The sequence below is a fragment of the Bos indicus genome, chromosome 28 (genome assembly GCF_029378745.1).
Source record: "Bos indicus isolate NIAB-ARS_2022 breed Sahiwal x Tharparkar chromosome 28, NIAB-ARS_B.indTharparkar_mat_pri_1.0, whole genome shotgun sequence".
NCBI lineage: Eukaryota > Metazoa > Chordata > Mammalia > Artiodactyla > Bovidae > Bos > Bos indicus.
In genome coordinates this window covers 35163827-35174178 of record NC_091787.1, presented here as the reverse complement: position 1 = coordinate 35174178, position 10352 = coordinate 35163827, and positions in this window count along the sequence as shown.

The following is a 10352-nucleotide window of genomic DNA, read 5'->3' as shown; positions in this document are numbered from 1 at the left end:
GGGAGGGCACAGCTGTGGGTGGGAGGGGAGCTGGGAAGGATGTGTTCAGTTTCTGGGGACGGAGCTGCTGGCTGGGGATGCATTTAATTTAGCCCAAGTCTGGCACGGAGTCGGGGGAGGCAATTAATACAGACGGGGTGCTGTTCTTTCCTTGGCGCTGGAGCTGTGGCTGGGGGCCGGGTTGGATCAAGTGCGTTATTGGCCCAGAGCCGGGTGAGATAAACACACTCTTGGGACAGCCCTTCTTCCAGGATAGGATGGCCAGATCTTGCCTGCTGGGGCCACAGTGAACCAAGAGTTGGCATAGGACTTTAGAGCCTGCTACCTGTGTCCCATGTATGGACTCGTCTGGACCCCATCACCACCTGCCAGGGAGCTAAAGTTTCCACTTTACAGGTGGGGGGGTGGGGAAGGGAAGCTGTGAGGGTGGGAGGGGCTTGCTGGAGGGTGGCTTGAACCCAGGGCTCTAGATCCAGTGCTTGCTCCTTCCTCTTCTGTCCCCCACATATGATAGAAAGAGACAGACCCCTTACCTGCTTCCAGTTGAGGAACAGGCCCACCGGAGAGATGGGGCAGCCCCTCTAAGCCTGCACCAGGCCCCATGCTGATGTCAGGAGGGCAGAGCCCGCCAAGGCTGGGAATCATCCAGCTTTGATCTCTGGTTTGGCTCCAGGTTCTTCAAGCCACTGCCACTCCCTGGGGCTCAGTTTCCCCACTCGGACAAGCCCCGTCCAGCTGATGGTGGTCAGTTGGGCTCCAGTGAGACTCAGACACAGCTAGGCTTCCTACACGGTGGACTTTACTCACGGGCCAGGAGCTTCCAGAGGCCTCCGTGGGAACTCATGCTCAGCTTGCTTTCCTCCACTTTCCCTTCTCTTCCCATCCTCTTTCCCTCTTCCCTGGGTCAGGGGATCTGAATGGAGGCCAAGCGACTCAGCTGCTCTGCAGGGCATGCTGCCCAGCAGCCGCTCCAGCATGCCACTGCGGCCACCATAGCAGCTGCCTGGGCAGGAAAGGACTTCATAGGGGGACTGTGACTTCATGGGGGAACTTGCTTGAAGTGCTACTCACTCTAAGGTTTGAGTGATGATGGCGGGACCTCAGCTTATTAGTGACTTTTGCCTCAAAACGGGTCCAATGGAGGAAACACCCCAAACATCCACCAACAATGAGAATGGTTGAATGATGAATAAACAAGATGAGGTGTATCCATCCAACGGAATGTTGTTCAGTCATAAGAAAAGAATGGAATACTGATTCATGCAGCAACATGGATGAACATTACGCTGAGTGCAAGAAGTCAGTCATACAAGGTCACATGTTGTTTGAATCCATGTATCTGAACCAGTATAGGTAAATCCAAGAAACAGAAAACAGCCTGGGTGGTGGCCAGGGGCTGGGCAGAGGGGAGACTGGGGAGCGATGGCTTAATGAGTAAGGGGTCTCCTTTGGGGATGATGAAAATGTTTTAGAACTAGGTAAAGGTGGCAGTTGCATGCTATTGTGAATGTGCTGCTGCTGCTGCTAAGTCACGAGTCTTGTCCGACTCTGTGCGACCCCATAGACGGCAGCCCACCAGGCTCCCCTATCCCTGGGATTCTCCAGGCAACAACACTAGAGTGGGTTGCCATTTTCTTCTCCAATGCGTGAAAGTGAAAAGTGAAAGGGAAGTCACTCAGTCGTCTCCGACTCTTCGCAACCCCATGGACTGCAGCCCACCAGGCTCCTCCGCCCATGGGAGTTTCCAGCCAAGAGTGCTGGAGGTGAATGTGCTAAATGCCACTTAATTATAACTTTAAAGCAGTGAATTCTATAACATGAATTTTAATTTTCATAAATTGAGTTAACGCATTAATCTCAGCACCACCCCTTCTTCCCCAACCTCTACTGCCTCCAGATCCCACCACTGGCCCGCCAATACCCCTTCCTCTTCTATCACTGAGATTCAACCCATCTTCAATTCCAGGCCAGCCCTGAGTGCCGGCAGAGGGTTCTTAAGCCCCCTCATGCCGAGTCCGTCCTTCCAGGGATTCACTCAGCTTAATGCCGCCATCCCTATTTAGCTAGTACTTACTGTATACCACCCCCCACTGAGCAGATGAGAAAATAACGCCCCTTCACAGAGGAGGAGCTGTGAGGTTCCCAGTGCCCCTACAATGCAGCTCTTCCATGGGTGGCTAGACCTCAACTCAGCCCATTGCACTGCCATGGCAGGGCTATAATCCTCCCAAACCACTTCAGACAAGTTTCCCCTCTGCCCCACTCCCAGTCTTCCTCCTTACACAGGGCCCTATGGATACAAGCCTGCCCCGCCCAGGAGGATACGGGCGTGGGTCAGATCCCTGAGTGGCAGCTGGCTTGTGCTTCAAGGTCACACCTGAACGGACCCTTATGTTCACTCAGAATCGCTCCCAGCATGAAAAGGAGCATGTGTTGAGCTGGAGACAGGAACCCAGCCGAGGGTGGTCGATTTGGTCCTCCCATCGCCCACTTCCTAAATCACCAGCTCTATCATCCTCTATCATCCTCTCCTCATTCCAACGCTTGGCCAAATGTGTTCAGCTGAAAGGGCACACACATCCACGGCTCGTGGGACACTCATGGTCCAGGTCGGGGTGAATCATGCAGCCCCACTGTGTGCTCCAGGCCAGGGGACCGGACTGGTGTTGACCAGGCCAGGAGGCTGGGTGGAGAGGGCCCACGGGCTCAAAAGTCATCAGCACATCAGAAGTGAGTTCAAATCCTAATTTTGCCACTTCATATTTCTGTGAAGAAGTTAGTCTCTCTGGTTTTCCATTTCCTTATTTGTCAGAGAGGAAAAAGCAAGATAGTTGAGGAAAAAAGAAAACAAGCTTTTCATGTACCAAATGTTCAGGAAACGGTGGCGAGCGCCCACACACACACACCTCTGCTGGAGGGCAGGGTGGGGGGCTTTTGATGGGGGTGTGGAAAGGGAAGTCAGAGGTTCAACCCTGGGAGATATTTAGGGACCTGGGGGTGGGGAGGATGAGGCTGGGAAGGCTTGTAGGTGGGGGTGCCGCTGAACCAAGAGGCCCCACCCCAAGTCTGGCTCCGCCTGCCACACTGGGGAGGTATCTTGGGAAGGCCAGCCAGGCAGGGAGCAAAGGGGCAGACACCAATCCAAACATCAAAGTCAGTCCTGAGGTTTTTGGCCAAATGAAGAGCCGCAGGAAACAAGCAGAGAGGCCCGAGAAACCCCATGTGTCTGAGCTCCCTGGGGTTTCAGAGACCTGAGCTGAGTGTCTGGGAGCCTTCTGGATTCTTTCCAGACCCCTGGCTAGCCCTGCTCAACAGTCTCCTTGACTCATGTCAGGAGAAGAGAGGAGAGAACACGGAGGAAGGGAGGGGAAGCCATGCAGCTGTTCCGGAGCTGGGGCCTTGGAAATTCGAGCCGAGCCACAGGCCGCCGGCAGGCAGGAGAGGGCCTCTTGGAAGCCCACTTCTGAGGCGCTGGCCCAGTCTCGCCAGCAGCCCTGGGATTAGCTCAGCAGCCTTCTCTGAGCTCTGAACATCTGCAGCCTGGCGTCCACTTCCCTCTCTCCCAGCCCCACGGGGCAGCCCCCTGAGATGGGGGTAGGGGGAGCAGACAGCTGCAACCTGGGAGAGGAGGTGGAAGGGGCCCTCCGACTGGCCTGAGACTCAGGGAGCACTGCAATGGTATAGGAGCCGCCTGGGCCTCATTCCAAAAATGCCTTCTCCTCCCCCCGCTTTGTGAGCCTGAAAGACATGGGGTTTAGGAGGAAAAGAAGGGAAATGACATCTGTACAGGCCCACTAGATACCAGGGAAGAGCTGGGCGCTTGGCTGATATAACTATCTCAAGGTTGGTCTTATCATTTACATCTTTTTTTTTGAAAACAGGCTCAGAGAGGTTAAGTAACGCCCACAGTAACTCGGTAAGTTAGTAGCAGAGCCAAGATATAAATCCAGGTCACTCTAATTCTAAATCCTAAATTCTGTCTTTAGCCAGGGCCCAGAGGCTTCCTGGGTGACTCAGTGATAAAGAATCTGCCTACCAAGCAGGAGATGTCAGTTCAATCCCTGGGTCAGGAAGATCCCCTGGAGAGGGAAATGGCAACCCACTCCAGTATTCTTGCCTGGGAAATCCCATAGACAGAGGAGCCTGGTGGGCTACAGTCCATGGGGTCGCAAAGAGTCAGAGACGACTTAGTGACTAAATCACCACCACCAAAAAATTGGAAACAGGCAGGTCAGAATGGAACCCAGGGACAAGACCAGCCTTTTCTGCCTGCCTCAAGCTCAGTATAATCACTGCAAGGCTGAGGCCGAGGGCTGAGGAGGTGGGGAGAGGTAATGGGCTTTGCCAATTGCGCCTGGACTTGTTCTCACATTGCAGTCTGTACAGAAGAAAAGATCAGGTGACAAGTCAGCAAACTCAGTCCTAAGAGGCTCAATTGAAAAGACAGGAGTGGGTAGCTTAGAGAAGGCTCAGAGGAGGCTGCATTGGTGCTGGCTTGGAGCATAGTGACTTACTCTGTGGGACCAAGTCAGTCAGGACAGGCTAGGTTTGGCTGTGATGATGAACAATCCCCAAATCTCAGTGGCTTACACACTCAAGGCTCATTTCTTGCTCATGTCCCAGTACGGGACAGGAGGGACTCCGCTCATCCTAGTCATTTAGGAATCCAAGCCAAGGGGGCTTTCCTCCAGACATGATTCCCCACCCTCCCTCCCCTCCCCTCAGTTCAGTTCAGTTCAGTTATTCAGTCTTGTCTAACTCTTTTCAACCCCATGGACTGCAGCATGCCAGGCTTCCCTGTCCATCACCAACTCCTGGAGCCTGCTCAAATTAAACTCATCCATCGAGTCAGTGATGCTATCCAACTATCTCAGCCTCTGTCATCCCTTTCTCCTCCTACCCTCAATCTTTCCCAGCATCAGGGTCTTTTCAAACAAGTCAGTTCTTTGCATCAGGTGGCCAGAATATTGGAGCTTCAGCTTCAGCATCAGTCCTTCCAATGAATATTCAGGACTGATTTCCTTTAGGATTGACTGGTTGGATCTCCTTGCAGTCCAAGGGACTCTCAAGAGTCTTCTCCAACACCACAGTTCAAAAGCATCAATTCTTTGGCGCTCTGCTTTCTTTGTGGTCCAACTCTCACATCCATACATGACTGTTGGAAAAACCATAGCCTTAACTAGACAGACCTTTGTTGGCAAAGTGATGTCTCTGCTTTTTAATATGCTGTCTAGGTTTGTCGTAGCTTTCCTTCCAAAGAGTAAGCGTCTTTTAATTTCGTGGCTGTAATCACCATCTGCAGTGATTTTGAAGCCCCCCAAAAATAAAGTCTCACACTGTTTCCATTGTTTCCCCATCTATTTGCCATAAAGTAACGGGACCAGATGCCATGATCTTAGTTTTTTGAATGTTGAGTTTTAAGTCAACTTTTCCACTCTCCTCTTTCACTTTCATCAAGAGGCTCTTTAGTTTTTTACTTTCTGCCGTAAGTGTGGTGTCATCTGCATATCTGAGGCTATTAATATTTCTCCCGGCAATCCTGATTCCAGTTTGTGTTTCACCCAGCCCAGTGTTTCTCATGGTGTACTCTGCTGCTGCTGCTGCTGCTACTAAGTCACCTCAGTCGTGTCCGACTCTGTGCGACCCCACTGACGGCAGCCCACCAGGCTCCCCCAACCCTGGAATTCTCCAGGCAAGAACACTGGAGTGGGTTGCCATTTCCTTCTCCAATGCATGAAAGTGAAAAGTGAAAGTAAAGTTGCTCAGTCGTGTCCGACTCTTTGCAACCCCATGGACTGCAGCCCACCAGTCTCCTCCATCCATGGGATTTTCCAGGCAAGAGTACTGGAGTGGGGTGCCATCATGTACTCTGCATATAAGTTAAATAAGCAGGGTGACAATGTACAGCCTTGATGTACTCCTTTTCCTATTTGGAACCAGTCTGTTGTTCCATGTCTGGTTCTAACTGTTTCTTCTTGAACTGCATGCAGATTTCTCAGGAGGTAGGTCATGTGGTCTGGTATTCCCATCTCTTGAAGAATTTTCCAGTTTGTTGTGATCCACACAGTCAAAGGCTTTGCCATAGTCAATAAAACAGAAGTAGATGTTTTTCTGGAATTCTCTTGCTTTTTCTATGATCCTACACATGTTGGCAATTTGATCTCTGGTTCCTGTGCCTTTTCTAAATTCAGCTTGAACATCTGGAAGTTCTCCATTCACCTACTCTAGAAGCCTCACTTGGAGAATTTTGAGCATTAGTTTGCTAACATGTGAGATGAGTGCAAGTGTGCGATAGTTTGAGCATTCTTTGGCATTGCCTTTCTTAGGGATTGGAATGAAAACTGACCTTTTCCAGTCCTGTGGCCACTGCTGAGTTTTCCAAATTTGCTGGCATATTGAGTGAAGCACTTTCACAGCATCATCTTTTAGGATTCGAAATAGTTCGGCTACAGCCCCCTCTCTCCCTCCACTACCCTCAACACTGTAGCAAGAGGTGAACCGCACACTGGCTTCTAAAACTTCACATTTTATTGGTTGAAGGAAGTCACGTGGAAGCATGTAGTTTCAGGGGGCTGGAAGTGCAAACCCCCAGTGCCCGGGAGCTGATGGAAATGTTTGATGGGCAGCATGAAGGACTCAGGACTGGAAGGAGTAACTGGGTTATGGGTAAATGCATTGAGGTCAATTTCAAGTCCATGGTGGTGTGACCTTCCCTGGGAAATTGTGAGTACCCACCAACAGAAGTATGCCAGCCAAAGCAGGATGGGCACATGGGAGGAAGGTGGCAGAAGAGACTCTGCCATCACTGGGATGACGGGACATGGCCTGCATGGTGTTGGGTAAAGGGCAAGGGCACTGGAGCCAGAGGTGCCTGCGTTCAAATCCTCTTCTCTCTTTTTAGCTGTGTTGCTCTGTGCAGACTACCTACCGTGCCTGGGCTCCAGCAGTTTCCTTTGTTACATGGGGATAATAATGATGCTGGGAAAGACTGAAGGCAGGAGGAGAAGGGGGAAACAGAGGATGAAATGGTTGGATAGTGTCACCTACTCAATGAACATGAGTTTGAGCAAACTCCAGGAGATAGTGAAAGACAGGAAAGCCTGGTGTGCTGCAGTCCATGGGGTCACAAAGAGTCGGACACAACTGAGAGACTGAACAACAACAGCAATAATGCCAAAAACATCTGTGAGGATTAGATGTCTATAGCACACAATGCCTGGCGCGTGGGAAGCTTGAGTCAAGTACTGCACGCATGCTAAGTTGCCTCAGTCATGTCCAACTCTTTGTGACCTGATGGACTGTAGCCTGCCAGGCTTCTCTGTCCATGGGATCCTCTAGGCAAGAATACTGGAGTGGGTTGCCATGCCCCCCTCCAGGGGATCTTCCTGATGCAGGGATCAAACCCGTGTCTCTTATGTCTCCTGCATTGGAAGACAAGTTCATCAGCTGCTCTTATTGTTGTTCTCACTCCTACACAAGATCCTATGACCTTCCCCTCTTGAAATCCTTGGCAGCGTCTCTTCCTGGGCCTCTCACATCCCTAAGACATTAGTTAGCTGCCAAGGCAGAGCTGGGAGAGTGCTGTGCATGGCCCAAAAGTTTCTCCCCCACCGTTATGGCATGGCCTAAGAGGTAGAATGCTTTCTGGGACTTTCTCTAGCCCACTTCTGCCCCCCAGTATATTTTCCACTCTTCCTGCCTCCAAGTCTGATTACAAAGCATTTACCTTCTCCAGCTCATCCCCAAATCTTCCCTAACAACCACTGATCCAACTTATGTCTGCAAGATTTTGCCTTTTGCACACTGTCATAGAAATGGAGAGTCAGAGTATGCAACCTTTCTGCTGTATCCTAATTTATCTACTCTCGAGGTTTGGCTGTATTAGATGAGAGATTACTCTATCTTCCTTTTCCCTTTCTCCCTGTCCAGCTGCATCGCTGGCATTTGTTCCTTGGTTGCTATCTTCATAACTCTAAGTACTATATGCATATCTCCAGCTTAGAAGGTATCCCCAAGGCTTTCTGAGATAAAGCTTTTTACATCCCCACAAGCATTAAAATAACCATTTCAGAGACATCAGCAGGAGGCTTGGTAGAGAGAGGTGGTGTGTTTCAGAAATGAGGGCTTTAGGAGCATAGATGATAGAATAAAGTTAAGAGAAGTTTTCTGGAAGAGGCAAGACGAGCTGAACCTTGTCCACTTTCCCAGGGCAGCTGCTCACCCATCGCTCTGTCTGTGAGCCTTGACTTGCAGTATCTCATTCAGACACCAGGGGGAGGACAAGGGGCTTTGCTGGGATGTCCTCTCCTCTGATAGAAAGAAGATAGCTCCGCTCTCCCCGCCCCCATTCCTCCGAGCCTGTAAGGAGTTGCCTCTAGGTTCTCAGCTCCTAGCCCTCAATCTGATCAGAGGTTTGAGTCTATGCATGATATCTGTAGCTTCCAGGTCTTCTGTTCGTGGACAGGTCTCATCTGCACTCCATGTTCTCAAAGTGTGGTCCTTAGAGCCCTCACACGGGTACCAGTCTGTAGACACATACATTTCTGGGCCCTGCTCCAGACCTCTCATCAGGAGCTGGGGCCCAGGAACATGCATGTTTCATACTCAGCCCAGCTTCCTCTCATACACAGGCAGCACCAAAAACTAATGTTGAAGGCTTTCCATGATCTTACCCCGTCAAACCCCTTCCTCATTTTCTCCCCTGTTCTCCATAGTCATTTCTCTGTAATGGGTTCATCATTTGAGGAAACACAGCATATTTGATTCTTGGAGGTTGAGCCTCTCACATGGAATTAACGTATCTTTAAAAAGTCTTTCAGGTGGCTCAGTGGTAAAGAATCTGCCTGCCAAGCAGGAGACGTGGGTCAGGAAGATCCCCTGGAGGAAGGCATAGCAACCCATTCCAGTATTCTTGCTTGGAGAATCCCCATGGACAGAGGAGCTTGGCGGGCTACAGTCCATGGGGTTGGAAGGAGTCGGACAGGACTGAATAGGGCCTGTAAGCACCATCTACCCCACCGCAGTCTGCAATTTGGAAGACTACATAAGACTCCCCACATTTTAGTTTCCAAGAAGTCCATTAGAATATTATCTGATCTGCACTTCAGTTTTCCCAAAATGTAGTTCCTGGAACCTTTGAGTGGGAATCACTCATCATTTTATAAAACAGTTTTAATACACATCTTAATATCGATACTTTTTATTTTAATACCAAAATAAGGAAGAGGAACAGAGTGTCCAAATAAAGAAAAGTCCTCTGCATTAATAAATTTAACTTTATGGAACTTTCATTCTGTTGCCCTCAGTTTTTCTGTTTTGTGCAAACAAATGAAAAATTCACCACAGACCAGCTTGTGTTCTTGGGCTGGAATTTGGGGAGCAAGCTGATGTGAGGACTTGGTTTGAGAACAACTCCATGCTAGGCGGCTGTGTTGTGATTGCAGTACTAAGGCAGAGTATCAATACTGGACTTTTGGTACGTATTTTGTGTAATATCGATACGTGACATTTTAAATGAAAGAGAGAGGTGGTGGTTTTCTACATTTGGTCCTCATGATATTTTAAGGGTTGAGAGTTTAAGAAAATGATGCCATTCATATATCTACTGTCTGCTGTGAGGACTCAGATGGGCCTAGAACCTGTGGACAGTTGTAGGTGCTGCCCTTTGGGCAGCAAGGTCATGCGAGTGAAGGGTGGAAAGTTGCATGGTGGGGTGATGAAGGAAGGAGCTGGGAGTACATTCTACACATGAGCACCAAGAAGGTCGTGATGTGGCTGTCCTGAAGGACTGGTCCATGAAGAAGTGAGCTGCCCTACACTCTGAGACACTAGAAAGAAGAACTAGACCCAGTAGCAAGAACTTTCAGTGAGGAAAATGTAAACTTCATAGAGGAAAGATGTTCTAGGAATCAGAGATGCCTAAATATAGAAAGTGAGCCTCTCGTTACCACACACAGAATTTGAAGAAGTCATTCATCTGGGAAGTGATGGAGAAGCTTACTGCATTTAAACAAAAACAATAAAATTAAATAGAAATAATGGAAATAACAGTTTTACATTGATAGTACTTGACATATATAAAGTTGTTTTGGTACAACTGCAGTTTTAAAATACTCTTGAGAGGTAGATTGAAAACTATTCTGACTTCAGGTTCAAGATGGCAGATTGAGGATACACAGCAGTGCCCAAACAGAGGAAAATGCCAGCTCCCAAGGCGCTTACAATCTAGAAATTCTCTAGCTTCTGTATTATCCTTGAGACACTGGAAAAACTTAGGGACAGGGCAAAATAAGACGATATAAGGAAAAAGAAAGGCAGTTATAAGCTCCAAGGGAAAAAAGAAAAAAAAATAG